Genomic DNA, 7,231 nt, shown 5'->3' with positions numbered 1-7,231 from the left:
AGTGGCGTGGAGTGGAATGTTTGCCACTATCTGTGCCCCGAACCGCTACAGCAGAATCAAGTCTATCCTGAGAGCGCTGCTACCTGCTCCAAACATGCACTTGACCTGTGTGACACACTTCTGAGGAGCTCAATATTAATAGCAACACAACTTCACTGAGCTGCACTGCTGGTGGCTCGGGTGAGTCCAAGTGAAAAGAGAACTGACCACGTCTTCGCATTGCAGTGAAGATAGTATCAACGGATAAGCCATCAAAGATGGTTCCGCATGAACGAGGTGTTGCCAATAAACACAGCGGTCAGCAATCCTTCAAGATATCTCCTTTTTAGCCCTGAGGCGCAGTGCTCCTAAGCTATGTCAACCCCCAACACTTCCCTCTTGTCCAACCCTTTCTTATTCCATTACAGCTTCTCTTATCACTCAAGGAGGCCTCTGGGCCGGCCAGGAATGTGGCATGCTCATTTAAACCAGTGTGCCAGCCTTACAACTTTTAATTGAAAACTTGGGCCCCTTTGACACTACGTCGGTTAAGGTTATCCAGGGTAAATCCCACCTAACCTTATCCTTGTCCACACACAATGTTCGTTTAAGACTCCCCTTCCCCCTCGCCGGTGCAACGCGACTTAGTACGCATTTGCGGAAAATGAGCACGTCATAGTCACCTCCAGTGTTGCTTTGTGTGCAAGTTCTTAAATTAAATGTAACTTATCTGAACAATGTCCAGTGTTGTGGTATTTCAATGAACTGGAATCCAGTGTGCTGTGGGGCCCTATTGTAGTGAATCACACCTGAGCAAATCATAAATTATTTAAAAATTTGTTGGACATGTGCAAGTAAACAATGTGATAAAGAATATTTTTGAATCAGTCAATTTCGGGATCTAGATATCTGGTCAGGACACTCCTCACTCTTTTGCCTTCACCTTCATTGTCCATTTCTTTTTGTTGACTTGATATACTCTGGACCTAGACCAGTGGTTCTTAACCTGGGTTCGATCGAACCCTAGGGGTTCGGTGAGTCGGCCTCAGGGGTTCGGTGGAGCCTCCGTCGCGGAGGTCAAGCCACACCCAACTCATCGTGTACATAAAAACTTCTCCCTATCGGCATATTATGGATACGGCAACAGCAGAAGTCAAACTGATTTGCAGGTGTGTAATTTGTTGTTGCACTGTGTTGGTTTTGTTCTTTGAACAAGGTGATGTTCATGCACGGTTTATTTTGTGCACCAGTAACAAATCATATAACTTTGTCTTGAATTTGAAAAAATATTTTTTTAATTTTTCACTAAAGAAGGGTTCGGTGAATGCGCATATGAAACAGGTGGGGTTCGGTACCTCCAACAAGGTTAAGAACCACTGACCTAGACGTTGAGTCCGCGGCATACATGGCGGACAATAACTGATACAGTCTGCTTTGCCAGTCCAAATGCGTTTGATGTTTTCCGTAGTCTTCCCTTTTTCGCTAAGTAGAATCACGGCTGACATTGGAAAGTTCTCTTGCCGTCTGAGAAGTGTTGTATCCCAAATAGCTGCAATCGCTTTCTCTAACGGTATTCATGTGTGATTTCCACAAGCGTCTGTACATGTAGAAGAAGGAGAAACATGGGCATGTCCGGATGACTCGCCTTCATATTTCCAGTGGTTAGCTCCGGTTGTTATGAAGTTGGCTGTGGCCTGTTCTTTCTGACGTCACTTCCTGTGTAGGGCGCGGCCTTTCTGACTTCACTTCCTCTCCGAACTCGGTTTGTAAACGATCAATGAGTCCATACAAAGCTAAGAGCCGGAGATTCAAGAAATACACAGCGCACTTACTTGTGTAAAAAATTATCCAAGGAGGGGGACCTTAAACGCTGGTTTAGTGTGGCTGAAATGCGGCTTAGGCTAAGTAATTATTTGTTTAATGGGTTATCCGGCTTAGTGTAGACATGGCCTTATTCTCTTTCCCTGTGCTGGCCTCGGAACAGTATCTGTTTTTTGTTTTTAAATGAAGACCCCGCAGCTGCTGTGACGTGTTAACTCCTGATAAGATGTCTTACGGCTCTACTCTTGACTTCCGCAGCCCGTCCACTATAATGAAGCAGGGATTACACTCACACATGTAATCTCATACTGCTTCAATGGGCGCGGACAAAAAACAGCAGGATGCCACGATGGAGCCTCCTCCCTACGCCAGGCTGATGTAGAAAAGACAGCTGTTGAATTGTGTTAGGGAAACCAGTCATTTCATAAGTTGTGTATTTACTCGGGTCCTTTGCCTGGAGCTGGCCATGCTTACCCAGGAAAGGTGAGCCTTGGGTGGGCAACATTTTGCACCAGCCTGGGCATCTATTAGGAGCCTGGCATGCTTACCCAAAGATGGTTATTCTTATTGGGAAGCCTCTAAAACCCTATTTTGATACTTTTCAATACTTTTTGATACTTTTCTAAATAAAGGGCATTATTGGCTTTATTTTAACAACAAATCTTAGGGTACATGAAACATATGTTTATTATTGCAATTTAGTGCTTAAATAAAATAGTGAACATACTAGACAACTTGTGTTTTAGTAGTAAGTAAACAAACAAAGACTCCTAATTAGTCTGCTGACATATGCAGTAACATATTGTGTCATTTATACACCTATTATTGTGTCTACATTATGGACAAACTGTAAAAAATTAATTATTAATCTACTTCTTCATTTACTGTTAATATCTGCTTATTTTGTTTTTTAACATGTTCTATCCACACTTCTGTTAAAATGTAACAATCACTTATTCTTCTGTTGTTTGATACTTTACATTGGTTTTGGATGATACCACAAATATGGGTATCGATTCGATACCAAGTCGTTACAGGATCATACATTGGTCGTATTCAAAGTCCTCATGTGTCCAGGGACATAATTCCTGAGTTTATTTTGTGACGATAAAAAATATGGATGTAATCATAGTAGTATCGACTTGATACGCTCTTGTACTTGGTATCATTACAGTGGATGTCAGGTGTAGATCCACCCATTGCATTTGGTTACATTGTGACGCCGGTGAGCTATTGTATCCTCCTATGGTGTGTATTGAAACATGTTTAGCTATTCCTCATCCTCCAGTGATAATGCTACTTGTAAGAAACTTACTTTATTTGTTGCCACGTAGGCGAGGATTAGTGATTTAGAAGTAGCTAAAATACTATGTCCTAATGCAGTGGTCCCCAACCTTTTTGTAGCTTGAAAATTTGTCCCACGGACCGGGGGGGGGGGTTTTTTTTTTTTTTTTTTTTTTTAGTGTTATAACTTCACCTTTATCTTTAGTTTTTAAACCAAAATGCGTCCGTTCTCCCTTTTCTGTTTACACACCGTGTCTGTTTGTAAGTACTCCGTGTGTGTGCGCTGCCGAACATGCTCCTCTGCTCGTAAAACCAGCAATGTCACGACGTGACGAAGCGCCGTCATGCCCGTTAAGAAAAAAATTTATAGCTAACCGGTACTTTTCAAACAGAGTATAGGAGTATAGATTTTGATACATTAGTACTGCGATACTATACTAGTACTGGTATACCGTACAACCCTAGTGGGCAGTAATAATAATAAAAGTGCTTTACAGTGAAAGCCCATTGTTCATTCAGTCCACATTTGTGGTGGTCATATTTACTATACTTACAGAAATATGGGGAAGAAAGGGGATTCAAACCTGAAACCCTTGGTTACTGGACAACTGATTTGTATTCTTCTAACATCCCAGGCCTCCTTCTGGAGCTTGACAAGTTTACCCAGCAATGTTTTGACAACAACTTTGCCAAAGGTCCTATAGCCTGGGACCTGGGACAGAAAGGCCACAGGTTCGATTTCCCCCACCCGGAAAGTCAGCAGGGAAGATAAGCTAATGAGCGCTCCTTTATCACCTCCTGGGGGGAGTGGTGCATCCTGGGTGATTGTTCAAATAATGTCCATTTTGGAAAACCAATTCCCTGCATGACCGCACATTATACTTTGTGCGAATCATCACTATTAATTAAAAAATAATGACATTTGGTAGCTAATAATTCTCATTGAAGGTTCCACTTTGTGCATGCAAGTCATTATATACACTAGGGTTGTACGAGCACAGGAGTATGTTCGGCAGCGCACACACACAGAGTACTTACAAGCAGACACAGTGTGTGTCACGACGTGGTTGTCACAGCTTACTGCGGGGTTTGTTCTCCCAAAATGCAGACGGACCATTCCGGACAAAGCGTGCAGGTAAGAACGTGATTTAATTCTCAAAAAGCAAAGTAGTACAACAAAACGGAACACTTGGAGCTAAAGCAAATACTTACAGTGTTTCCCATAAACTGCCAAGATACCTGTGGCGGTGGGGGCGTGGCCATGGGCGTGGTCACCATGACATCATCGAGTAATTTGCAGAATTTACTACAATGATTTGATTTTCTCTAAAAAGGCTCAAAAAATGTATACTTACTAATTAATGATAACAGTTTTGTTTTAAACGTCCATCCATCCATCCATCCATTTTACAATATAATTACAACACTTTATGTACATATTTATATACAGATTTGAACAATAAGTTATTCCCTGAAATGTATTTATTAATTGTGGTTCTTACAAAAAATATATCTTATAAAATATAAAAGCTAAAATGTCTCTTAAAGCTCTGCCCCTTTAATTAGTGCATACTAAATAATTTAACTTTAGCCTACTACTACAACCATATTATTTACCAGCAACATAAAGTGAAACAGAGGCAGAGGTGTCCTGCCACAGTCAGTAACAAATAAACAGAAAACAGTAGTGGTGGTAGATAGACACAGAGCTTCATCAAACATCTGATCCACTGAACAAAGAGCTCCAAAAATCTTGAACTTTAGACTGCCATCAGTTTTACTCCCTACACTTAACCATGTGTTTCCTACTGCCTGCAGACTTTGCACCCTTTGTTATACACACATGTTGTGTTTCTAATATAAATACATTTAATAAAGTCAAATACAAATAAGGCAACAAGAGACGTATCCTACACTTCTCTTTTGTAAAGTAAATCTGAACAGCCTATATGGGCATCTACATCAACTATATGATTTGCCTGAGAAGCTGGACAGGACAAAAAAAAAAAAAATTTTTTTTTTTTTAATTTTAATTATTTTTATTTTTTTAAAATTTTTTTATTTGTGTCGGACGTAATTCTTTCGTGGCGAGCCGCCACAAATAAATGAATGTGTGGGAAACACTGACTCAGCATGGACTATGGCAAGGAAAACTTACCAGCTGTGGCATGAACAAACAAAACTTACGTGACTGTTGCATACAGCAAACAAATGTTTGTGGTCTGGATTATGTTTTGTTATTTTTTGTTGTTAGTTTTTGAACTCCATAGTTCCTGTTTGCGCTCCCTTGTTTGTTTTAGTTTCCATGACGACTGATTAGTTTCACCTGTCTCATGTGTTGGATCACACACCTGCTCTAATCAGAGACTATTATTTAAGCCTGACGTTGCCAGTTAGTCGGGCTGGCAACATTGTTCTTTTCATGCTCTGTACATGTTCTTTTCCTGCTCTGCTCATGCTGATATTCTTGCGATTTCTCTTTTCATGCCATGCCACGTAAGTTTTGTTTATTCAAGCCACAGTTTAGTGATTTTTTTAAAATGTTTTTTTAGTTTCATGTCCTACGTTTTTTGCCTTGGCTTTCGCGTGCGTTAGGCACGCTCGCCTTCGGGTGTTTTTCTGTTTTTGTAGTACTTTGTGTTTGAATAATTAAATAATGTTCCTACCTTCAAGCCGTGTCCAGTATAGTCCGATTGCATCCCGGGAGAACAATCCTCGCAGACCCCCCCCCCCCCCCCCCCCCCCCGTCACGACACTATATTGAGTGAAACATGCTTGAAACTAGAATATCAACTGTTGCAAAGCTGTGTCATCAACACTCACAAGTATGAAACTACTTTTTTAAAGTAATCATTTCTTATTTCAAGCATGAAAAAAAAAATCATGATGCCGAGCGCATATCATTATGTCAAGATAATGGCACTAGCATTTACTTACTTAAGAATATTTTTCAACATAGAGCAAAAAGGTCTAATTTTTTTTTCTACCAAGAAAAGTGCACTTGTTATTAGTGAGAATATACTTATTTTAAGACAGGGGTGTCCAAACTTTTTCCACTGAGGGCCGCACACAGAAAAATTAAAGCATGCGGGGGCCATTTTTGATATTTTTCATTTTCAAACCATAGCAAAATATATGGATTTTAATTATTTTTTACCTTTTTAGTGCTCCCGGGGACCATAAAGGGTCTAAGTCATTAAAATGTTAAAAACAAGTCAAATTATTATTTTTATTTTTTATTAAACGATTACAGTATATCAACTTCAGATTGATATAAAGTTAAAAAAGACAACTTTGTTTTTATAATTAAACTGAAATATGCAGTATTTCCCCCAATGCCCAAAACACTCAGAAAGCAATGTTTGATGTGAAGTAGGGATGTCCGATAATAGCTTTTTGCCGATATCCGATATTGTCCAACTCTTTAATTACCGATACCGATATCAACCGATACCGATATCAACCGATATATGCAGTCGTGGAATTAACACATTATTATGCCTAATTTGGACAACCAGGTATGGTGAAGATAAGTTACTTTTTAAAAAAATTAGTAAAATAAGATAAATAAATTAAAAACATTTTCTTGAATAAAAAAGAAAGTAAAACAATATAAAAACAGTTACATAGAAACTAGTAATGAATGAAAATGAGTAAAATTAACTGTTAAAGGTTAGTACTATTAGTGGAGCAGCAGCACGCACAATCATGTGTGCTTACGGACTGTATCCCTTGCAGACTGTATTGATATATATTGATATATAATGTAGGAAGCAGAATATTAATAACAGAAAGAAACAACCCTTTTGTGTGAATGAGTGTGAATGGGGGAGGGAGGTTTTTTGGGTTGGTGCACTAATTGTAAGTGTATCTTGTGTTTTTTATGTGGATTTAATTTTTTTTTTTTTTTAAATAAATAAAAATTTTAAAAAAACGATACCGACAATAAAAAAACCGATACCGATAATTTCCGATGTTACATTTTAACGCATATATCGGCCGATAATATCGGCAGGCCGATATTATCGGACATCTCTAATGTGAAGTAATTAGAGCCTTAAAAAGATCAATAATGCAGGACACCATTGATTTTAATTCATTATTATTTTTGAGTAACCACAGTGAAAAGATAAATAAAATCCCATTA

This window comes from Entelurus aequoreus, linkage group LG06 (genome assembly GCF_033978785.1).
Source record: "Entelurus aequoreus isolate RoL-2023_Sb linkage group LG06, RoL_Eaeq_v1.1, whole genome shotgun sequence".
NCBI lineage: Eukaryota > Metazoa > Chordata > Actinopteri > Syngnathiformes > Syngnathidae > Entelurus > Entelurus aequoreus.
This window is presented reverse-complemented; position numbering follows the sequence as displayed.